This window comes from Dendrobates tinctorius, unplaced genomic scaffold (assembly GCF_039654945.1).
Source record: "Dendrobates tinctorius isolate UK_male_01 unplaced genomic scaffold, ASM3965494v1 ptg000158l, whole genome shotgun sequence".
Lineage (NCBI taxonomy): Eukaryota > Metazoa > Chordata > Amphibia > Anura > Dendrobatidae > Dendrobates > Dendrobates tinctorius.
In genome coordinates, this window is record NW_027361825.1 from 18,920,228 (window position 1) to 18,945,918 (window position 25,691).

The window sequence follows — 25,691 nt, forward strand, 5'->3', positions numbered from 1 at the left end:
CTGGCTCCTCATATATTCATCCTGGTCCCTTGTCCTGCCCTTCCCACCATAAGTCAATCCTGGCCCCCCCATATATGCATTCTTGCCCCCTCATATATATCCATCCTGCCCCCCTCCATATATTCATCCTGGCCACCACCTCCCCCCATATATCCATCCTGGCTGCCCCATAAATGCATTCTGGCCTGCCATTTATATGCATCCAGGTCCCCCTATATATATATGCATACTGGTCCCTTGTCCAGTCCTTCCCCCCATATATGCATTCTTGCCCCCTCATATATAGCCATCCTGCCCCCCCTCCAGATATCCATCCTGCCACCCCTCCATATATCCATCCAGGCCCCCGATATATATGCATCATGCATCCAGCCCCCCCATATACAGTATATGCATCCTGGTCCCTTGTCCTGCCCCTCCCCCATATATCCATCCTAGCTGCTCCATATATGCATCCTGACCCACCATATATATGCATCCTGGTCCCTTGTCCTGTCCCCCATAAATCCATCCTGGCCCCCCATATATGCATCCTAGCTCCCTCATATATCCATCCTTGTCTCTTATCCTGCCCCCCATTTATCTATCCTGGCCCCCCATATGTATCCATCTGGCCCCTTATCCTGCCCCATGTATCCATCTAGGCCCCCCACATATATCCATCCTGCCCCCCGAATGTGTATCCATCCAGGCCTCTCGTCCTGCCCCTGCCCCCCCATGTGTGTATCCATCCTGGCCCCCCCGTACAATCATCCATCCTCGGCCCCCCCGTATGTGAATCCATCCAGGGCTCCCCCACCCCTGTATGTGCATCCATTCAGTGCTCCCCCTCCCCTGTATGTGCATCCATGCAAGGCCCCCCCTTCCCTGTATGTGCATCCATGCAAGGCCCCCCTTCCCTGTATGTGCATCCATGCAAGGCCCCCCTCCTCTGTATGTGCACCCATCCAATTCCCCCTTCCCCTGTATGTGCATCCATCTAGGCCCCCCCTCCCCTGTATGTGCATCCTTCCAGCCCCCTCTCCTCTGGATGTGCATCCTTACGGCCTCCCCTCCCATGTATGTGTATCATTCTACCCCCCTGTATCATCTATCCAGGCCCCCCTCCCCTGTATGTGCATCCATCCAGTCCCCCCCATCCCCTGTATGTGCATCCATCCAGGACTCCCCCCTCCCCTGTATGCGCATCCCTCCAGGGCACCCCATCCCCTGTATGTGCATTCTTCCAGGGCCCCCGTCCCCTGTATGTGCATCCTTCCAGGGCCCCCCCTCCCATATCTGAGAGAGAGAGATAGGGAAGAAAAAAAAATCTCTTACTTTACCTGCCTGCGCTCCTGGCGGCATCCTCCTCTGCAGGTCGGCGCACTCATTCTAAAATGGCCGCCAACACAGCAGAGGCCAGTGGTGGATGTGTGCGCCTGTCGCATGACACTGACGTCATACGCCGGGCGCACACATGCCTGTATCAATCAGGACGTGCACAGCAGCGGTTGAGGTAATGAACGCTGTGTGCGCATGCCCCTGCGCTTTTAAAGGGCCCGCGCCCCTTTAAACAGCACTTTTTTTTCTTCTCCTCCTCCTGGCTCCTTCCTACAGGCAAGGGCCCACCGGGGGAATCCCCGGTACCCCGCCAGGCCAGATCGACCCGATATCTCGCGCGTGCGTGTTGAAATGGTATCTCGCACATGCGCATGAAAATGGTATCTTGCACGTGGGCATTGAAATGGTACTTGCGCGTGCGCAGTATGCTTTGCCCAACTGTGGTACGGCGCATGCGCACTACTTCTTTTCGGCTTTGCCCGCAGTTGGGCAAAGCATACTGCGCACGCGTGAGATACCATTTCAATATGCATGCACGACATACCATTTCAGTGCGCACGTGTGAGACACCACTTCCATGCGCATGCGCAAAATACCATTTCCATGCGCACGCACGAGATGCCATTTCCATGCGCACACACAAGATCTGTTCGCGATCTGCGACATTAACGGAAAATACTAGTCGGACAACCCCATCTCATTACTCGTATTTTCCCCCGTTAAAATAAAAACACTTATAGTCACCTCCCATGCCAGCACCATTCCAGCGGTGTCAGCACTCAATCTCCCAGTGCTCACGTGATGTTGTTTTATCACACGAGTTATGTGTCTAATTAGAGCCAGCTTCAATGTTTCCGCCCACGGTCATATTGAACATCACCAAGAAATCAAGGCTGTGTCTGCTCTCACTTCCTCTTAATGTTTGATTTGTACAAAGGTGAGGACAATGAAGCCGGCGCTGATTGGTTGCAAGGCTAGAGGGACATCACGTCACTTGAGCATCGGGAGAGTGAGTGCCAGCAATGCTGGAAAGCCGTCAACACGGGAGGTTAGTATAAGTGTTTATATTTTAATGGGGGCAAACACTTAGCTTGAAAAGGGGTTGTCCTGGTAGTGGACATCCACTTTAACCATAGCATGTGAGCTGTTAAGCCGAGGAAGCACAACTGGAATTTACTGATTTTTTTTCATGGTAATGAAGGAGTGTTACAATGGCTATGGCCACAGGTCTGTCATTTATACAGCACCAGATTACCAGTTAGGCATAGTTGGCACCAACCTATGGGCCCCATGTCTTTTGGGGGTCTGAAAAATAATATTGATTTACAGTCCTCTGACATCGGAAGTCAACTGGAACAACGGAGCTCCGGTATAAACATTACAGCAAGCGGCAGTGAAATGCTATTTCGGCTGTTGTCGGGTATATTCAATAACTCATGAGTATTAGGGGCATCTGTGACATTGGGCATGGCAACTGTGGCCAAAATGGGGAGTGGGAATGGAGGAGGAGAGGTAACTGGACACGAGTTCTTGTCCACCCTAAATGAATCCTCGCTTTATTCTTTTACAATGCACAAACCCTCATCCCAAATAAAATGCTGTCACTGTGATAGAAAAAGAGTAATAATAGACAATATATTATATCTACTCCCAATTGGCATCATCTAAAATACACATATGGTTATAAAAAATAAATAAAAAATATCAGAAAAATGCCGAGATGAAAAATTGAAAAATAACTCCTCTTCCTCAGTAAGTACCAAACTGGACGGCATCGGTAAGAAGTAATTAACATGGTCAATGCCAGGATATCACCATGAAGCCCAGTCCTGAGGGGATTATCTAGAGTCACCAATCGATCAAAGAAACACATTCTGCTAATCTGGATTAACATCCTAATGTTTCTATAACAATTTTTAATGTTGAAGAATAATGCAGAAATCCTGAAAAATGGATAAGATGTTAAAATTTTGCTTTGTTATAACCCTCTTAGTAATTATTATTTAGTTTTACCCCCAGGCCCAGCTTGCGACGGCTACTCCGGTTCGGTCCATAGTTTTGTCCTTTGCTGTACATTATGTATTAGATTACAGCAGTATCAAAAGTTAATTGTAACCCAGCCTCAGTAATGCTCCTTCTCATGATCCATGTGGTATCAGCCTCCCGAATCCATTCTTATCATCTGATCGTCTACTTTAGGAAAATAAGTCGTAATGACAGCACATTTGTAAAGTCTCATCTCCTAGGAACTGACTGAGAGATTTCCCTTTGTGTGACTGTAACTGTCCACTATATCTCGATGAATGACAGAATCTAACAATTAGTGTCAGGCCCAATGTTTCATTTACGGGAATTATGTGTTTGGTGGAAGAGTTTTCTAATGCACAAATTGATGGATATGGGATGTGAAACTCAACAAGTTACCTTCATCTACTCCGAGGCAAGATAGGAGTATTATGTAAGATATAAAAGCTACAATCAGCCAGAGATGGAAACTGAAGAGCAGTATGGTAACAAAGACGATAAATGTACATTACTACATAGAACACTAAAGTATTTTCCATCTATCTATCTGGATAAAAAGTAACACTAAGCAAAGAGTGAGAAAGGTTCATACCTTAGAACCGAAATGTTGACACTGCCACTATGGGCTAATAAATCTCTGTTGTTTTGCCATATTGCTTGGTGTGCTGCCTCCATTTGTTACTTTTTATCTATCTATCTATCTATGTATCTATCTATCTATCTATCTATCTATCTATCTATCTATATATCTATCTACAGTTGGTGAAGGTTTTTATTACTAAGGGAAAAAGAAATCCTAACCTACAGGGCCCTGTGTGAAAAGTGATTGCTCCCTAAACCTAATAACTGGTTGGGCCACCCTTAGCAGCAACAACTGCACTGAAGCTTTTACAACGCTCTGGAAGAATTTTGGCCCACTCATCTTTGCAGAATTGTTGTATTTCAGCCACATTTTCCAAGCATGAACCGCCTTTCTAAGGTCATGCCACTGCCTCTCAGTCGGATTAAGGTCAGGACTCTGACAAGGCCACTCCAAAGTCTTAATTTTGTTTTCCTTAAGCCATTCAAAGGTGGACTTGCTGGTGTGTTTTGGATCATTGTCCTGCTGGATAACGCAAGTGCGTTTCAGATTAAGGTCACAAACAGATGGCCGGACATTCTCCTTCAGGATTTTTTGGTAGACAGCAGAATTTCTTCCAACGTCTTTCCTCTGACCTCCTAATATTTGCCTTCCTTTTTAATTCTCTCCTTTTCTTTTGTTTCCTACCCTTTTCTTTTTTTTCCTGCTCTCCTTTTCTCGACTCCACCCTTTATTCTTTTCTCTTTTGTCTTCTTTTCTAAACATTTCTTTCTTATCTTTAGATCTCCTTTCCTTCCTTCTACTATTTGTCTTTCCTCTTTTAACTTTTTACCCTATTTTCTTTTCTTTCTTCTTTCATTTCCTTTAATCCTCTCAAGCTCCCTTTTCTTTTCCCTGTATTGTCTCTTCTTTTCTCTCATCCCATGACCTCTTTTTTCACAGAACCCTTCTTTCCTCTCCTCTTTAGTTCTCACCTCTTTTGACTTTCTTTTTTCCATACTGTTTCTTCTTCTCTTCCTTGTCTCTCTTTCTTTCTACAAACATTTCCTTCGCTCTCATCTCTTCTCTTGTCTTGTTTCCTCTTCTTACTTTTTAGCTCTCACCTTGCTTCTTTCTTCTTTATGTTGTCTCTTCTCTCCCCTATTCTTTCTTTCATTTTACACTTCTCTATTCTCTTTTCCTTACTCTTATTTTATGTTTTTTCCTTTCTCCTCCCCATATTTTCTCTACTCTTCTCCCCTATCCTCTTATTCATTGTACCAGCCTCTCCTCACCTTTTCCTTTCCTCTTCTTTCCTTTCTTGTATTTCTCATCTTTGTGGTTTCTTCTACCCATACTGTCTACTCTCTTCTCCCCTGTCCTGTCTTTCACGCTACCCTCCTTTCCTATCCTATCATCCCCACAACTCTCTCTTCTTTTTCTTTATTTCTCACCCATTTCTGCCTTTTCTTCCAGTATTGTCTCTCCTCCTTCCCCCTGTCCTTTCTTCACATTATGTGCCTATCCTCTCCCCTCTTCCCCTTTCCATTCCTTTATTTTTCATTAATTTCCTTTCTCTTTAGTTCTCATGTTTTATCTGCTTGTTTTATTGTGTCTTCTCCTCTCCCCTGTCCTTTCTGTCATACTCGTCTCCTCTCCCCTGCCTTCCTCCACTTTCATTTACTCTTCTTTCCTCTGTACGGTGCACAGGGTAGTAGTCATGGGCAAGGGACTGTTGTTCTCCCACACCCTGGTACCCCACAAGCAAATTATGTCCTGTCAGTTGTGTGGTTTGTGTATAGTTGATAACACTCACTTTTGGTCTTGTAGGCTCCACTTGTTCTACAATCCTGGATCCGGACGCAACCACACATTCAACAACAGACTCTTAATCCATTTTCAAAAGTTCAACTTTACTCAGCAGTTCAGTTTTAGTCACAGATACAGCACAGTATGTTAGATTGGTAACAGTTTCTTCAGCCTGCACTTTCCCTTTCCTTTCTGCTATTCCTTGCCCCTGAGACATTCCACCTGGCTCTGCAGCTTCCCATTTTCACAACCCAATCCCATGAATCCTTGTCCTCTTTTCCCCTTTGGAGACGAAAGCAAAGCTGGCTTCTCCATACCTTTCTCAGGCTGTTGGCCTTAGACATTATTGGATGGACCACCAAAATTTGTCGTGATCACTTGCATGCTGCGTTTTCCTGGTATCTTGGTGGCCTTTAGCCCACGGGCCCTGAACCACTTCTCTAATAACTCTTATCTTCTTCAATCAACACTATCTCCAACTCTATCTAAGCAAGCAGGCTTGTTCATGGCATACTCATGCACCTCTTTAGGATTCACATCTTTCTCCTATTTTATTGGCACCTCTTCTGTCTTTTTTTCTCACCTTTTTTCTCTTTCTCTCTCTACTCTCCTTTCCTTTTACCTCTCCAATCTCCTTTTTAACTTTCCGTCCCATCCTTGGAAATGACTTGCCTTGACTATTTTTCCTTTTTTTGAAAAAATGCTTCTAATCCTTAAAATATAAAAATTATGAATCATCTTTTCTCATAACGCCATATTGTGTCATTCCTCTGTTATACCTCCTTGGGACACGTTTCTTTGAGTTGAAGAATGTTTACACTCAGTTGTCAATTTATCCGTGAATTTCTAGGAGGGATATTAGAGAAGCAGCTCAGAGTAGATTTATAAGTAAAGATGCTTCAAAATTGTTATTTCTGAATATTTACTTTTACAGACAAGTCGGGATGGTAATCAAGGTGATAATGAAACCTGAAAACTGACGAGATCTTTATGTTTACATCATCAATGTTTGTGTATTACTTGTATTACTGTAGGAGCCTTTCAAGCCCATAATTTTTCTTTCAAACATGGTGTAATATGTGGGTTATATTGTTTCCAGACATTGAGACAATATTCCTTTTTCTTTAACACAGGTACCAACAAATTCATTGAGTTATCATCAAACTCCGCTAATGGAATGCATCATAGAAAGGTTTTCTGAGACCCTTACTGACAATGTCCTACCACCATGCAATTCTGTTTCATAGTTTTTATGGTTGAAGGTGGAATTAACTCCATCGAGATTAACCTATAGCATGTTATAGCATGTTGTTGATGCATAGGAAGGCAAAAACCCCATGAGGCAGAAACTAATAGCGCCATACAAGTAGAAAAAAATTGATTTCACAATCACAATTCACAATTTAAAAAATACAATGTACATTACTTTTATTTCATATTTCAACATTTTTGAACAGAGGAAGTTTTTGTAGTTACCGGAAAACTCAAAATTTCCAGATAACCTCATTGTCCTTAACGGAAATGATAGTATATATCATGGAATACAGCGCGAACCTCCTTATTATCACTATTTGTATTTTGTGTGAGAACATTATACATATTTATTATCTACAACTCATGGACAACTTCTGTCGACAGCTGTGCCTGCGTTTGGAGCCCTTCATCTTCTCCGGGCCAGCTCTCTTGATAAAAAACATTTGTCTTTACTTAACAGACTGTGCAATCCCATTTCAAAAGCAAAGTTTGCAAAAAAAAAAAAAAAAAAAAGCTGTGGAGAGAAAGGATGTTTGGAAAGCTCCTCAGGTAATAAATTATGGATCCAAAGAATGGTGATGGACACCGGGGAAGACTCACTGCTGGCATTTCGCCTCTGGCCCCACGCTTCATCTCTGGTTAACATCTCACTATCTACAACACCTTTTGGTATTTTTACTCTTACTTGCTTCTATTAAACCTGCTATGATCCAATTAACTTTAAATAGTTTCTTAGGAGACTGAGAAATACTGTAATACTAGAAAACATGGGATTTTCCAGCCAAAACTTTGAATTGTAAAAAAAAAATGTGTCCCCATGCAACTCTAAGCAACCTTGCAATGAGCATCATGTTGAAATTGTTTCTGCTGCCAAGATACTGATTCTTGTATATAATCTCACCAGCTCTCTTCCATACCTACCTCCGATCATGTCCCATTTATTACATGCATGATCTGTGAACATGTCATTGTTACACACCTGTCCTGGGTATACTGGGCTCCGCTTCCTTCCCCTGGATCCGCTGCACTTTGTTATGCTCCACATCAAGATCAATAATATAATTTCCCATGACTTGTTTAAGGCCCATTAAGGCTAATTTCACACTTGCTTTTTTTTGCAGCGCGTTTTTAGCGCAAAAAAACGCATAGAAAAAACGCATACAAATGCATACAAACGCTGCGTTTTTTTCAAGCATTTTTATGCGCATGCAGGAAAAAAACGCAGCGTTTTTATGCGTTTGTATGCGTTTTTAGTGCGTTTGCGTTTTTTTGCAGATTTTTGGACAACCCCCAAAAAAGAAAAAAAAAACCATTCAACAACACACAAGACCAATGGGACGTCAATGTCAGTGTGGTATGTTAATATATAGACCCTGTCTACAGTATTCTTCAGATTTGCTTGATTCTTCTCGTGTCAACATGGATCTGCGCTGGAAGAGTTTTCACTTCAACTTGGATTTGGACATCGCGATGGCTCAGGCGTATGCAGTAGCTTGCCATGAACAAAGGAAGAGAGGCAGCAAAGATGGCAGCGGCGGCGTATGTGGATACATCTGATTGTTGAACTCCGGGAGAGCCGTGGGGCATACCACACCCTCTACAGTGAGCTACAGGCAAACCCGGAGAAATTTACAGATTATATCCGGATGTCCCAAGAAAGCTTCAGGGATTTGCTTGCTCGTGTCCAACAATCCATCCGGAGACAGGACACACATCTCCGTCGTGCGATTCCTCCTGAGGAACGGCTACTGGTGACATTACGGTACGTAATATTTAAAAACCAAGGGGTGCGGTCTGATGGTTTTTTTTTTAATTTAGTATTCAAAACCTTGGGTAATTAGTTTTCGTGAATGTACTAATATTTTATTTTATAGTTTTTTAAAATAATATACATAAATATTAATTTTACTTCGTTGTCTGTTCACAGATTCCTGGCGACTGGAGAGACCCTATCTTCACTACACTTCCAGTACCATATTGGAATCTCTACCTTGTCTGGAATTGTTGCGGACACCTGCCGGGCTCTCTGGAATGTTCTTTGTCCAGAATTTATGCCCCTGCCCACCGCTGAAAAGTGGATGGAAATTGCTGACAAATTCTGGACGGTATGCAATTTCCCCAACTGTTTGGGAGCTGTTGATGGTAAACACATACGGATCATCAAACCCAAAAGAACAGGATCTGAGTACTATAATTACAAAAAGTACTTTTCAATAGTACTCATGGCCATTGCGGATGCCGGATGTATGTTTGTAGCAGTGGACATTGGAGCATTTGGCCATGGTAATGACTCACAGGCTTTTAAAAACTCAGACATGGGCCGGAGGTTGTATGGCAACCAATTTAATTTCCCTATGCCACGGCCTCTTCCTCACACCGAAGCTCCGCCACTGCCCTTTGTAATGGTTGGGGATGAGGCTTTTCAAATGTGCGCAAACTTACTGAAACGCTACTCCAGCCGGGACTTGGACCACACCAAAAAAATATTTAATTACAGGCTGACCAGGGCCAGAAGAACTGTCGAGTGTGCTTTTGGGATTCTTGTCTCCAGATGGCGAATTCTCGGCACGGCCATTAATCTTAAACTTGAAACAGTCGATGAGGTGGTGAAGGCCTGTGTGGTTCTACATAATTTTGTGATGGCTAAAGAGCACCCGACCTTTGAGCTGGACGATGATGCTCCTAACCCATTGCCTGAATTCACTCAGCACCCTCTCAGGTCATCCGTTGAAGTTGGCCAAATGAGGGACCAATTTACGGCCTACTTTATTTCTGATGTAGGACGGGTGCACTGGCAAGATGAAATGTTGTAAGAATGTTTTCGTTTGTTTATGGTAATTAAAAAACTTAATTGATACCATTACTGAGTGCACTATATTTTTTACACTCCAATTAAATAAAAAACTTCCCATGTATACCGGTGAATTTTTGGATGTCCTCACACCTGGGCAGGTAAATACACATTTAAAATACACACTGAGTTAAAATGCAGCATTGCTAGTCTGCGTGAAATATATTGGAACGTAAGCAAAAGCTGCATGTTAAATATGATGTGTATTAACCAGGCCATGATTGATAACTATAACCAGGCCATGATTGTTAAATAGTTATGATTATGACTTTTGAGTGACGTTGGTAGGATCGGGTTTCAGGAAACCAAATTTTTTCAAAAGAAAATTGTCCAACTAGTGTAAAAAAAAAGTATGTGATTCGTTCAAAAGCCAACCCCAATGCAAGTCAATGGGGAATAAAAGTTAGCATTGAGTGGATGAATGTAATCAGCTCAATTCCAACTTTTATTTAACCCCTTCACCCCCAAGGATGGTTTGCACGTTCATGACCGGGCCAATTTTTACAATTCTGACCACTGTACCTTTATGAGGTCATAACTCTGGAACGCTTCCATTGATCCCGGTGATTCTGACATTGTTTTCTCGTGACATATTGTACTTCATGTTAGTGGTAAAATTTCATTCAAATAACTTGCGTTTATTTGTGAAAAAAATGGAAATTTTCCAACTTTGAATTTTTATGCCCTTAAATCACAGAGATACGGCACACAAAAAACTTGATAAGTAACATTTCCCACATGTTTACTTTACATCAGCACAATTTTGGAACCAAAATTTTTTTTGTTAGGAAGTTATAAGAGTTAAAAGTTGACCAGCGATTTCTCATTTTTACAACACCATTTTATTTTTAGGACCACATCACATTTGAAGCCACTTTGAGGGGTCTATATGATAGAAAATACCCAAAAGTGACACCATTCTAAAAACTGAACCCCTTAAGGTGCTCAAAACCACATTCAAGAAGTTTATTAACCCATTAGGTGCGTCACAGGAATTTTTTTGAATATTTAAAAAGAAATGAACATCTAACTTTTTTTCACAAAAAAAATACTTCAGGTTCAATTTTTTTTATTTTACCAAGGGTAACAGGAGAAATTGGACTGCAAAAGTTATTGTGCAATTTGTCCTGAGTACGCTGATACCTGATTTGTGGGGGGGAACGACTGTTTCGGCGCATGGCAGAGCTCAGAATGGAAGGAGCGCCGTTTGACTTTTTCAATGCAAAATTGGCTGGAATTCAGATCGGACGCCATGTCACGTTTGGAGAGTCCCTGATGTACCTAAACAGTGGAAACCCCCTACAAGTGACCCCATTTTGGAAACTAGACCCCCCAAGGAACTTATCTAGATATGTGGTGAGAACTTTGAACCCACAAGGGCTTTACAGAAGTTTATAACGTACAGCGGTACAATTAAAAAATCATATTTTTTCCACAAAAATGATCTTTTCACCCCAATTTTTATTTTCCCAATGGTAACAGGACCCTAAAAGTTATTGTGCAATTTGTCCTGAGTACGCTGATACCCCACATGTGGGGGTAAACCACTATTTGGGCGCATGGCAGAGCTCGGAAGGGAAGCAGTGCCATTTGACGTTTTTGGCTGGAATTGAGATCGGACACCATGTCGCGTTTGGAAAACCCCTGATGTACCAAAACAGTGGAAACCCCCCACAAATGACACCATTTTGGAAACTAGACCCCCTAAGGAACTTATCTAGATGTGTGGTGAGAACTTTGAACCCCCATGGGCTTCACAGAAGTTTATAACATAAAGCCATACAATTAAAAAATCATATTTTTTCCACAAAAATGATCTTTTCACCCTCAATTCTTATTTTTCCAAGGGTAACAGGACCCTAAAAGTTATTGTGCAATTTGTCCTGAGTACGCTGATACCCCACATGTGGGGGTAAACCACTATTTGGGCGCATGGCAGAGCTCAGAAGGGAAGCAGCACCATTTGACGTTTTTGGCTGGAATTGAGATCGGACACCATGTCGCGTTTGGAAAACCCCTGATGTACCAAAACAGTGGAAACCCCCCACAAATGACACCATTTTGGAAACTAGACCCCCTAAGGAACTTATCTAGATGTGTGGTGAGAACTTTGAACCCCCATGGGCTTCACAGAAGTTTATAACATAAAGCCATACAATTAAAAAATCATATTTTTTCCACAAAAATGATCTTTTCACCCTCAATTCTTATTTTTCCAAGGGTAACAGGACCCTAAAAGTTATTGTGCAATTTGTCCTGAGTACGCTGATACCCCACATGTGGGGGTAAACCACTATTTGGGCGCATGGCAGAGCTCGGAAGGGAAGCAGCGCCATTTGACGTTTTTGGCTGGAATTGAGATCGGACACCATGTCGCGTTTGGAAAACCCCTGATGTACCAAAACAGTGGAAATCCCCCACAAATGACACCATTTTGGAAACTAGACCCCCTAAGGAACTTATCTAGATGTGTGGTGAGAACTTTGAACCCCCATGGGCTTCACAGAAGTTTATAACATAAAGCCATACAATTAAAAAATCATATTTTTTCCACAAAAATGATCTTTTCACCCTCAATTCTTATTTTTCCAAGGGTAACAGGACCGTAAAAGTTATTGTGCAATTTGTTCTGAGTACGCTGATACCCCACATGTGGGGGTAAACCACTATTTGGGCGCATGGCAGAGCTCGGAAGTGAAGCAGCGCCATTTGACGTTTTTGGCTGGAATTGAGATCGGACACCATGTCGCGTTTGGAAAACTCCTGATGTACCAAAACAGTGGAAACCCCCCACAAATGACACCATTTTGGAAACTAGACCCCCTAAGGAACTTATCTAGATGTGTGGTGAGCACTTTGACCCCCCCAGTGCTTCACAGAAGTTTATAATGCCCGGGCGTGAAAATAAATAATTCGTATTTTTTCCACAAACATGATCTTTTAGTCACCATTTTTTTATTTTCCCAAGGGTACCAGGAGAAATTGGACCCCAAAAGTTGTTGTACAATTTGTCCTGAGTATGCTGATACCCCATATGTGGGAGAAAACTACTGTATGGGCACACGTCGGGGCTCGGAAGGGAAGTAGTGACGTTTTGGAATGCAGATTTTGATGGAATGGTCTGCGGGTGTCATGTTGCCTTTGGAGAGCCCCTAATGTACCTAAACAGTGGAAACCCCCCACAAATCACACCATTTTGTAAACTAGACCCCCCAAGGAACTTATCTAGATGTGTGGTGAGCACTTTGAACCCCCCAGTGCTTCACAGAAGTTTATAACGCCCGGGCGTGAAAATAAAAAATTCGTATTTTTTCCACAAACATGATCTTTTAGTCACCATTTTTTTATTTTCCCAAGGGTACCAGGAGAAATTGGACCCCAAAAGTTGTTGTCCAATTTGTCCTGAGTATGCTGATACCCCATATGTGGGAGAAAACTACTGTATGGGCACACGTCGGGGCTCGGAAGGGAAGTAGTGACGTTTTGGAATGCAGACTTTGATGGAATGGTCTGCGGGTGTCATGTTGCTTTTGGAGAGCCCCTAATGTACCTAAACAGTGGAAACCCCCCACAAATGACCCCATTTTGAAAACTAGACCCACTAAGGAACTTATCTAGATGTGAGGTGAGCACTTTGAACCCCCAAGGGCTTCACTGAAGTTTATAATGCCAGGGCATGAAAATAAAAAAATCGTATTTTTTCCAGAAACATGATCAATTAGTCCCCAATTTTTTCATTTTCCCAAGGGTAACAGGAGAAATTGGACCCCCAAAAGTTGTTGTCCAATTTGGCCTGAGTACGCTGACACCCCATATGTGGGAGAAAACTACTGTATGGACACACATCGGGGCTCGGAAGGGAAGCAGTGACGTTTTGGAATGCAGACTTTGATGGAATGGTCTGCGGGTGTCATGTGCGTTTGGAGAGCCCCTGATGTACCTAAACTATTGAAACTCCCCACAAGTGACCCCATTTTGGACACTAGACCCCCCTCGGAACTTATCTAGATGTGTGGTGAGCACTTTGAACCCCCAAGTGTTTCACAGAAGTTTATAACACTCGGACGTGAAAATAAAAAAATCATTTTTTTCCACAAAAATTATATTTTTGCCCCCAATTTTTTATTTTCCTAAGGGTAACAGGAGAAATTGGACCCCAAAAATTGTTTTGCAATTTGTCCTGAGTAGGCTGATACCCTACATGTGGGGGTAAAACACTGTTTGGGCGCATGGTAGAGCTTGGAAGGGAAGGAGCACCATTTGACTTTTTCAACTCAGAATTGGCTGGAATTGAGATCAGACGCCATGTTGCATTTGGAGAGCCCCTGATGTGCCCAAACAGTGGAAACCCCCAATTATAACTCCAACCCTAACCCCAACACATCACTAACCCTAATCTGAGCCCTAACCCTAGCCCTAACCCTAGCCCTAACCCTAGCCCTAACCCTAGCCCTAACCCTAGCCCTAACCCTAGCCCTAACCCTAAGGCTGTGTGCACACGCTGCGGATTTTGCTGCGCTTCCGCAGCGGTTTTGGCTGCTGCGGGCTGCGGTGTACAGTACCATGATTCCCTATGGGAATCAAAAACCGCAGTGCAGATGGTGCGGAATTTTCCGCGCGGATTATCTGTGGTTTTCAATCCGCAGAAAGAATTGACATGTCAATGTCAAAACTAAATTTGTGGTATTGTTTAGAAAGAAAATTATTTTTTTAGAAAGAAACTTTTTTTTTATACAAGTTTCACCAGTTTGTTTTTCAGGAAACCAGATCCTAGTCGGTAAAACTCGAGTTATTATACTAGGCCTTGGTATGACTATACTAGGCCTTGGTATTTAATACATGATTATACTAGGCCTTGGTATTTATTATACTAGGCCTTGTTATTTCACATATGACTATACTAGGCCTTGGTATTTAACACATGATTATACTAGGCCTTGGTATTTATTATACTAGGCCTTGTTATTTCACATATGACTATACTACGCCTTTGTATTGAACATATGTTAAATACAAAGGCCTAGTACAGTCATATGACTATGCCTTGGTTTTTAACATATACGTGTATTTACCCATCAGTGTGTGTGAGCGGCGCCAAAAACATTAATCAAACTTTGTAATGGTGAACCACAAATGTAAATTTATTTTTAACCACAAAAATATAAAAAAAACTTTATTTTTCTCGGCGTTTGGGGGCAGATGGTTGCAATTTGGGGGTGTGCAGGAAAGATGCCACACTTGCAGTTGAAGACGGTGTTTGAGGGGAAGGGGCAACAAAACTTGTGGGGGAAGGTAGTCCAGTTAAGGGAATTAAACTAGGAACACTTGGAGGAGAGGAAATAGGTTCAGAAACATTTGTTCGAAGTGCATGTCGCCATAGGCTTGTCTGCCTGGACCTACTTTGCCCCAATGCCCGCCTTGATTGATTTTGCCTAGAACTTGGGGGCAAATATTGAATGGAGGTCCCCCGTCTGCTGCTGTGGCTGCTGTGGCTGCTGCTGAGGTGGCTGCTGCTGCTGCGGTGGCTGTTGCTGCTGTGGCTGCTGCTGCTGCTGTGGCTGCTGCTGCGGTGGCTGTTGCTGTTGTGGCTGCTGCTGATGCTGCTGATGCTCCTGATGCTCTTGGTTGGCAGTGCTCGTCCTTGCAGGAGGACTGGTGGCGGCAATGATGGTCCAGGTTTGCGGAGTGGTGGTGGCAGGGCTACTACATGTTGTTGTAGCGGCAGGGCTGTTCCACGTTTGCCTAGTGGTGGCTGAGCTCCACGCATGCATGGGGGTGGCGGTGGTGCTCCAGACAGGAGCAGAGCTTGCCATGGTGGTGTTGGTGAAGTGACCAACTACACTCAGACTTGTGGTGGTGTAACGGTGGGTGTCCTGGCTGTAAATAGAGGTGTCCGTGCAGTGGTATGCAGCACAAGTTGGTAGTGAGGTGAAGCGAGTCAATGGTGGCACAGGTGGAAATGACACCACTGACTGCTGACCGTACCAATTATGCTGCATACCCTGCAAGAAAGCATTGTTGCAGGCCTGCAGCACATTCAGCTGTTGCTCAGGACTAAGGTGTTCCGCCATGCCCTTTTCAATCTTACTAAAAAAATGGTGCGCTGGTCTGTTGAGGTCGGCCTCCAGACAGTCAAGGCGCTGTTCGACAGAATTGAAGCGGTGTTCAAAGTGGTTAAAACTACGTTCCATGAGTGCAAAACCGCTTTCAACTCTGTCGGACAGCGACTTGGGGCTGGCATTAAAGGCCTCGCTCAAGTGCATAAACTCGGGCAAGACATTCCTGTCCAAGGCCCTCTGCCGCTGGCGGGTAGTGCCCGCATAACCAGTGGCAGAGACCTGGGACAGGGGAACACCTGATGGCCCAGCTTCCTGGTCACCAGCTGTGTGTGTGGCTGACCTGCAAGGTGCTTCCTGGCTGTCGGATGGCTGGGACGGGTCAGAGGACGTCCGAGGAAGGACCGCTCCAGGGCCAGGTTGCAGGGTGCTGCTCCAGGTGCTGTGGAAGAAAGGAAAATCATTACTACCATGCCTTTACAAGAAGCATCAGCTGTGGATTAGAAAAACACAGATTAATAAAAATAAAAACCCAAAATTTTGAATACTTACGATCTCGTGGCAAGGACCGGTCTTAGGAACTGCAACGCGTGATAGTGACGGTATCTAGTTCTGGTCCTTGACGCAGATCCACTGCGAACCTGGCCCTCAGCACGTACATCACTGTTGAAGCGGTCCTTGATCGAACGCCAACGTGTTCGGACTTTGTCCACTGTTGGAAAAAAATAAACAGTGCCATCAAGGACAACAGTCACTGCGGCACAATAGAGCAATACAATACTCAAAGCAGTCACTGTGGAGCCCGATGACACTGTTGGGTTTCCTGCTAGAATATATCTAGCACGAAACCCAACAGTGCCATCAAGGACAACAGTCACTGCGGCACAATACAGCAATACAATACTCAAAGCAGTCACTGTAGAGCCCGATGACACTGTTGGGTTTCCTGCTAGAATATATCTAGCACGAAACCCAACAGTGCCATCAAGGACAACAGTCACTGCGGCACAATACAGAGCAGGGAAATACTTACTAAACGCCTTTTTGGAGGATGCTGTGGCGCTGTCCCAGCCATCCAACAACGCTGCGGCCACCTCATTCCATAGCCGCCGTGTCACCACATTGTCCTTGTACAGCCGGTCACGGCTGTCCCACAACGGGGCACGCTCCTGGACCAGGCTGATGAGCTGCTCATTATCCAGGTAGACGTCTTCATCCCGTTGTGGAACCTAGACAAAACACATTCATTAGAATAATCAAATTTAAATTGAATAAAAAGTTAAAAAAAAAATACAGAAAAGATGAAAAATAGAAGATAAAAAATAAAGAACATTACAAATCATTTCATACATACATTCCGTATCACCACCGGGACTTGGCTTCGCTGCTCCTGCTCTTCGTCCTCAGTAGTCCTGTCCGCAGAAGATGATGATGATGTCTTAAAAAAAATAAAAACAAACGTAAGAGATTTGGAGTAGCAGCAGATATACTTACCAGATGCACGAAAATAATCACCTCACGGTCTGCTTGCGCCAATTCCTGCCGCGATGGGGAATATTCTGATTCCGAAGACATGCATGTAAAAATAATAAAAATCATTAGTACATACACAATTGAAAAGGACAGGCATACAATGTAATAATACTCACATTCTTGACGCTGATAGAAGATGGGTTTGTTGGTGAATGTCTGCTTGCTCTCCAATCTTTCACTGTAGTTGTGGTACAGTGTTGGCAGACACCTCCTTTATATAGACTTTCTTTTTTGGACTTTAGAATTTTATAACTTGTCTAAATAGTGGACACCACAAAAAAAACGCAGCGCTAAAAAAACGCATACATGCGCATGCCAGTGCGCACGTATGCGCATCCATAGGCCATAATGGCCTTTTTTAGCGCAAAACGTGCGCATACGTGCACATGCGCTTTTTTGAAGTGGTTGGGCGGACAAAAAAATGCAACATGTAGCGTCTGGAAAATAAAATCGCACACCACAAAAAAACGCAGCACACGAAAAACACATACGTGCGCATGCCAATGCGCACATGTGCGCGCCCATGTTAAATATAGGGGAAAAAAGCGCATGCGCACGTATGCATTTTTTTCAAGCGCAAAAAAACGCAAATGTGAAACCAGCCTAAGGCCTCTTTCACACATCAGTTTTTTGCCTTCAGGCGCGATCCGGCTTTTTTTGGAAAAAACGGATCCGGCAAAATGCAATGCCGGATCCGTTTTTTCCCCATTGACTTGCATTAGCGCCGGATCGCGCCGGATGGCATTGCGCTTCATCCGTTTTTTGCCGGATCCGGCAACTTGTCTCATTCCGGCGTCTTGAAAAAACGTCTACTGTAATGTTTTTTGTCTCCGGCGAAAAAGCCGGAAGCGCCGGATCCGGCGCTTCCAGCTTTTTGCTGCAATGAAAGTCTATGGGCGCCGGAATGCGCCGGATCCAGAAAAAGACGGATCCAGCAACCGGATCCGGTTTTTTTAAGTCTGCGCATGCTCAGATCCAATTGGCCAGCCGCCAGGAACAGAGACGGATCCAGCAAAAAAACGGATCCGTTTCTACAGTTCTCCAAAATTTATGCCGGATCCGTTTTTTCTAAAAAAAGCCGGATCCTGCCTGACGGCAAAAAACTGATGTGTGAAAGTAGCCTAAGACACACGCCTTTGTCTTGGGATTCAGACTCTAATCCTATGTTTGGTGTGCATTTTTTGGTTGTGCTTGCATTCATCCCTGCTGGGCTCCACTTAGTCCTTCCTGCTGCTCCTGAGCTTCCTGGATAAGCAAAGTTGTTGCTGCCCACATGCCTTCCTCCATGCTGCACCAATGCCCTGGGCCCACCCAGACCTGAGGCTTAGAGGATCCACTTCATCTGGTGACCCATAAGTAGGTACGTGTGCCGACTGGGGAGTGGTACCCTTTTCACAGCGAACATACTGGAGACAGAAACCAATGTGCATTCAACAGGTCCTCTTTATTGGCAGTCCTCCCGACGACCACAGTAACACAATAGCAGCACGACAGCTTCTGCGCACAGGCTCGGGTACCTTTCACCTTCTTCTTTTTCCTTTACTGTGACGTCCCATGCAGTTCTTTCACTGTGACTGCCCTAGGCCTACCACCACAGCACTTCGCCTGTCCGAGTCCATCCATCCGCCCTGCGGCTCTTCTGTCAGGGCCACCCGACTGTTTCTCCTTCCAGTCCCTCCCGGAGTTCTTCCTCTCTGTCTCTTTCTCCTTCAGTCTCCTGCTCTGCTGAACTCCTCCTCCTCCAGAACTGGCTTCCTTCTGGAACTCTCTCTGCCTATTTATTCCCCTCCCTAGGAATTCCCCTCTAGAGTTCCTGTAAATCTGCCCACCATGACTATGCGGTTTCCTAGCCTTTAGCTGCTGTTAAGCCCTTTTCTCACTGCTCTCTGCCTTCATCTTGTGGCCAATCCGTATTACTGCACCGTCTCCTTTTCCTGCTGTTCTTGGTCTCCCCCTAGTGGTCAAAACCCAGTAGTTTACCATCTTTCACTGTCTCTAGCTGTCTCCCCACATACATATACACCAGTTCACGTCAAGTACTTTTACTGCACATTGTGTATTCACCTTCCTGCTGCAGACAGGTCTATAGGTCAGTCCACTTCCCTACACATACAGTCATCAACATTATCATATCTCTTTTCTCTTTCCCTGTTTTCCCAACAACACATGTGCAATCTAATGCTGCACATGCGCTGGTTTATGTAAGAAGGAAAGATGCTGACTCACACTTGCCACTTAAGACAAAGAGCTACCCTATAAATGAATGTATTATCCAGTGATAAGCCTTGCAACATTACCATGGATAAAGCCAAGCCGGAAACTCAATTCTAGACAACCTGAATCAAGCGTTGTGTAGAGCTCCTTAAAGAGTTGGACATCGATTTACTGGATACTTACAGGTGCTTCTTACAAAATTAGAATATGATCAAAAAGTTAATTTATTTCAGTTCTTCAGTACAAAAAGTGAAACTCATATCACATAGAGTCATTACAAACAGAGTTATCTATTTCAATTGTTTAGTTCTGTTAATGTTGATAATTATGGTTTACTGCCAATGAAAACCCAAAAGTCATTATCTCAGTAAATTAGAATAATTAACAAAAAACACCTGCAAAGGCTTCCTAAGCATTTCAAAAGGTCCCTTAGTCTGTTTCAATAGGCTCCACAATCATGGAAAAGACTGCTGACTGGACAGATGTCCAGAAGGCAGTCATTGACACACTCCACAAGGAGGTTAAGCCACAAAAGGTCATTGCTAAAGAAGCTGGCTGTTCATAGAGTGCTGTATCCAAGCATATTAATGGAAAGTTGAGTGGAAGGAAAAAATGTGGTAGAAAAAGGTCCACAACCAACTGGGATAACCGCAGCCTTGAAAGGATTGTTAAGAAAAGGCCATTTCAAAATTTGGGGGGATCCACAAGGAGTGGACTGATGCTGGAGTCATTGCTTCAAGAGCAACCACACACAGACTTATCCAGGATATGGGCTACAAGTGTCGCATTCCTTGTGTTGAGCCACTCATGACCAATAGACAATGCCAGAAGCATCTGACTTGGGCCAAGGAGAAAAAGAACTGGACTGCTGCTCAGTGGTCCAAGGTGTTGTTTTCAGATAAAAGTAGATTTTTAATTTAATTTGTAAATCAAGGTCCCAGAGGCAGGAGGAAGAGTCGAGAGGCCACAATCCAAGCTGCTTGAGGTCTAGTGTGAAGTTTCCACTATCAGTGATGGTTTGGGGAGACATCTACCATGTCTACCAGGAAATGTTTGAGCACTTTGGAAATCTCATTTTCCAGCAGGACTTGACACCTGACCATACTGCCAAAAGTACCAATACCTGGTTTAAAAAAACAACAGTATCACTGTGCTTGATTGACCAGCAAACTCCTCTGACCTTAACCCCATAGAGAATCTATGGGGTATTGTCAAGAAGAAGATGAGACACCAGACCCAACAATGCAGACAAGCTAAAGGCTGCTATCAAAGTAGCCTGGACTTCCAAGACACCTCAACAGTGCCACAGGCTGATCGCCTCCATGCCACTTTGATGCAGTAATTGATGCAAAAGGAGCCCTGACCAAGTATTGAGTGCATTTACTGAATATACATTTCATTAGGCCAACATTTCAGATTTTAAAATAATTTTTCAAGCTGGTGTTATAAAGTATTCTAATTTACTGAGATAATCACTTCTGGGTTTTCTTTGGCTGTAAGCCATAATCATCAACATTACCAAAAATAAACACTTGAAATAGATCACTCTGTTTGTAATGACTCTATTTAATATATGAGTTTTTTGTATTGAAGAAATGAAATAAATTAACTTTTTGATGATATTCCAATTTTGTGAGAAGCACCTGTATCTTTCCAATGTGGTACTTCAAGGACCATTCTTTACTTCTGCAAGTTTTCAAATTTCACACTATTCTCCCATAAAGCATTGTCTGTAGGACTCCATTCTTGGCTGCTTGATGGGTGGTAAAAAGAGATTAGCAGATCACTTGGCGTAACCTTAGTCCATGGTCTGAAGTCAGAACTTTCTGGCCATGGACAGCTGCGGTGCCAATTTCTTGACCTTTCCTGATCTCACTCTTTGCTTATGAATTACCAGGCTGGCGAGATGTCATTAAGAACTATCTTTCCAGGACGTCCTATCCTGACAGCACCATGGAGGGTGACCTTTCATCCTTACAGGGACAGGAAACACACGAGAGCCTAAAAGGTCCCTTCCCACACCACACTCCAGTGTTTTTCCTGTCCCTGTAAGGACAGGCACGAGAGCGCCGCAGCCGCGGCATGCAGCAACTTACCGGGGCCAGGAGGTTCAGGGTCCCAACTGCCAACTCCTCCGGTCAGACGGTGCGCGCGGCACCCCCCTAAGGGGGGTTTCCCGCCTGCGGTCCCGTGGAGCGTCGCTCCGGGATGTTGTATCGCTTCCCCCCAGCGTGGCTCCCGCGAGACAGTGCAGAGCGGCGGCCGCGTCACTTCCGGGCGCCTAGGAATGACGAGTTCCGGTCACGAGGTCCTGCGACATCAGGATGAAGCGGCAGAGAAGCATTCCAGCGCAAGATAAGGTAGGAGGGGAAAGAGGGGAAAGCGATACAGACCTGTGGTCCTCTCAGCGCTGCCATCATGGACGGAGAACACGAGCGCAGGAACGATCAGCCGGAGCCAGCGTCCGTGAGTAGGGGGCATGGCGGGCTGTTATTCCAAAGACAGGAGCTGTTAGTAAAACGGACTCCTGTTCTTTGTTAGGACAAGATGACGCCGACCCCGACGGCAGCAACGTCTAGGGCATCAGGCAAACCCAAATGCCCCATCTGTGCCAGCAAGCTGCTGAGCGCATGGAAGAAGCCCTTATGTGAGGACTGCACCCTGCGGATCATCAGAGGCGAGCAGGCCACGTTCCTCACGGAGATGCGCACAGTGGTCAGAGAAGAGGTCCAGGCCTCCATCTCTGCATGGCTACCTACGCAGTCGGCCGACCGGTCCCAATCCAAAAGACCAAGGTGGGAGTCCAACCAGTCTTCAGAGGAGGAGATACGGGGTATGGACTCGGAGGAAGAGGGCGAGATCACCTCTGAACCCCCGGAGACAGGGAAAAAGTACCTCTTCACATCGGAGAACACGGACGAGCTCCTTAGTGCAGTGAGGAGTACGATGCAGATCGAGGAAGCCCCGAAGGAGCAATCCATCCAGGATGCGATGTTCGGGGGGTTAGGAGCCAGGGTTCATCAGGTCTTCCCAGTCAATGACCATATCCGGGCGATGATCCTGGAAGAATGGGAAGATGCCGAGAAAAGACTGATTGTGCCACGAGACTTTAAACTGCGACTTCCATTTAACCCGGAAGACATCAACACTTGGGACGAGGTGCCTAAGATCGATTCCCAGGTGGCCAAGGTGTCGAGGAAAACCTTGATTCCCTTTGAGGACTCTTCCAGTCTCAAAGAACCCATGGACAAAAAGGCCGACGTGCTCATAAAAAGGGCTTGGGAGGCCTCAGCGGCGGTGATGAAGGCAAACATAGCCGCCACTTCAGTCGCTAGGTCCATGCATCTATGGATTGACCAGTTGGAACAACAATTGAAGGAAAAAACCCCTAGGGGTGATATCCTTGAGAGCATTCCCCTGTTAAAAATCGCGACTGGTTTTCTTGCAGATGCTTCGGTGGAATCTGTAAGATTTGCGGCCAGGAATAACTCTTTATCCAACGCGGCCCGTCGGGCCATATGGATGAAAACCTGGTCGGGGGACTACCAGTCTAAAAATAAATTATGTTCCATACCTTTCTCGGGGGGGAAAGTATTTGGGCCTGCTTTAGATAAGATTCTAGAGAGTGCCTCTGACGACAAAAAAGGGTTTCCAGAGGAAAACCCAAAAAAGCAGTTTTCCTTTCAAAGATTCCGTCCTTACCAGAGGCAGGAATATAGAGGGAAAGGGAAATCTCCTCGCTGGGAGTATTCGAGGGGGGGAAGAAGTAGGGCTCCCCCGTCTCGCTCCGGACAAAGTTCCAGAAGCAGAAGACAATAACGCCATACCGGTAGGGGGGCATCTCAGACACTTTGCGGGGGCTTGGCGACTCATCTCCCAAAACCCATGGGTCCTCAATACAATCTCCCAGGGCTATTTCCTCGAATTTGCAAAAAACCCCCCAACACGATTTGTGGTTACAGAACCCCATTCCAGAGCCCTGATAGATCCTATATGGGCCGACATAGGAGACGACAGAAGTAGTGGTTCCTGTCCCAGAAGCGGAGAGAGGTCAGGGCCACTATTCAACACTCTTCACGATAAAAAAACCATCGGGAGAAAGCCGAGCCATCATAAATTTAAAACCATTAAATCAATGGGTTCGGTACAAGAAATTCTGGATGGAATCCCTGAAGACCGCCATCCTGCTAATAGACCAGAACGCTTCCAGGTGCACTATAGACTTAAAAAGTGCGTATTATCATGTGCCCATCCATCCTCAATCTCAGAGGTTCCTACGCTTCGCTCTAAAGAAAGGGGGCAGATACTACCACTTTCAGTTTCAGGCCCTTCTGTTCGGCTTGGCGTCAGCACCTCGCGTTTTTACGAAGCTGGTCGCCGAAGTCGTGGCAAATTTAAGACTGGAGGGCATAATCATTGTGCCTTATTTAGACGACTTTTTAGTAATATCCCGTACAGCGGAGGAGTTGAGGGAACAACTCATTTCAGTAATTTCCAGGCTCAAGAGCCTAGGTTGGATCCTAAACAGAGAAAAGTCAGACCTACGGCCCAGTTCTCAGAAGAAATTCCTGGGAGTCATGTTGGACTCCAAAAGAAGAATCTCATTCTTACCGGAAGAGAAGAAAAAACCCATCATGGACAAAGTTCGTCAGCTCGGTCAGCACCAGGTTTCAATAAGGACTGCGATGAAGATCCTGGGCACCCTAACCGCGTGCATACCCTGCGTTATGTGGAGCCAGGCCCACACAAGAACCCTGCAGAGGGAGATCCTGACAAGATGGGACAGACGACAGTCCTCGCTGGACAAGAAGTTCCGACTGTCTCCAGCTTTGAGATCGCCCCTGAGTTGGTGGACCAGCCACAAAAATATGAGCCAGGGGGTTCCTTGGATCCTGTCTCCATGTGTGACCATCACCACGGATGCCAGCAGAGAACGATGGGGAGTCCACCTAGAGGGAAGATACCTGCAAGGAACATGGCCCAAGAACATCAGCTTACAGTCCTCAAACTACCGAGAACTAGGAGCGGTTTGGGAAACGTTGAAGAGAAACAAGTTATGCCTACAGAATCAGCATATAAAGATCATGTCGGACAACGTGACCACAGTAGCCTTCCTGCGCCACCAAGGGGGTCCAAGGCATGGGAGACTTCAGGATCTAGCAGCTCGCATCCTCACCTGGGCGGAAAACAACACTCGCTCCCTGTTGGCAGTACACCTAGAAGGCTCCCAAAACAATATAGCCGACTACTTAAGCAGGCAAGAAGTCCAGGCCACCGAGTGGGAGCTGAAAGAGGAGATCTTCAGGGACTTGTGCCATCGCTGGGGGACACCCCAACTGGACCTCTTCGCGACAAGGAAAAACGCCAAGCTAAGGAGGTTCTACTCCCTCAATCCGGCAGACCATCCAGAAGAGGTCGACGCCCTGAACCAGAGCTGGAGAGGGGAACTCCTATATGGGTTTCCCCCTATCGCCATAATACCAAGGGTTCTCAGAAAGATCCAGGAGGAGGGAGCTCGAGTAATGCTAGTCGTACCCTTTTGGCCCCGGCGGAGTTGGTTTTCCCTCCTCAAGAAGATGGCTCAAAAGGGACCACTCCATCTACCAACGTCGTCAGACCTACTTTCCCAGGGCCAAGTTCTACACCCAAACCCTGGAAACATACAACTAACAGCATGGATCCTGAGTCTGAGAGGGACATCCTGAAGTCCAGTGGCCTCTCGGACCAAGTAATCTCTACAATACAGGCCAGCCGTAAACCTGTTACGAGGGCAATATATTGTAAAATCTGGAAGAGGTTCTGCTCAGAAAGTGGTAGTACCCCTTTAGACCTGTCTCGGCCAAATATCCCTCAGATTCTGGATTTCCTACAGGCAGGATTTGATAAGGGCCTGACCCCGAGCACTCTCAAGGTTCAGATAGCGGCCTTAAGTACCTTCTTCAATTTCTCCCTATCCTCCCATCCATGGATAGCACGATTTACCAAAGCCACCCAGAGATTAAGACCCGCATTGAGAAGGACCGTCCCCTGTTGTGAGTTCATTTTCCCCTTCACTACTGAGGCCCGAGGA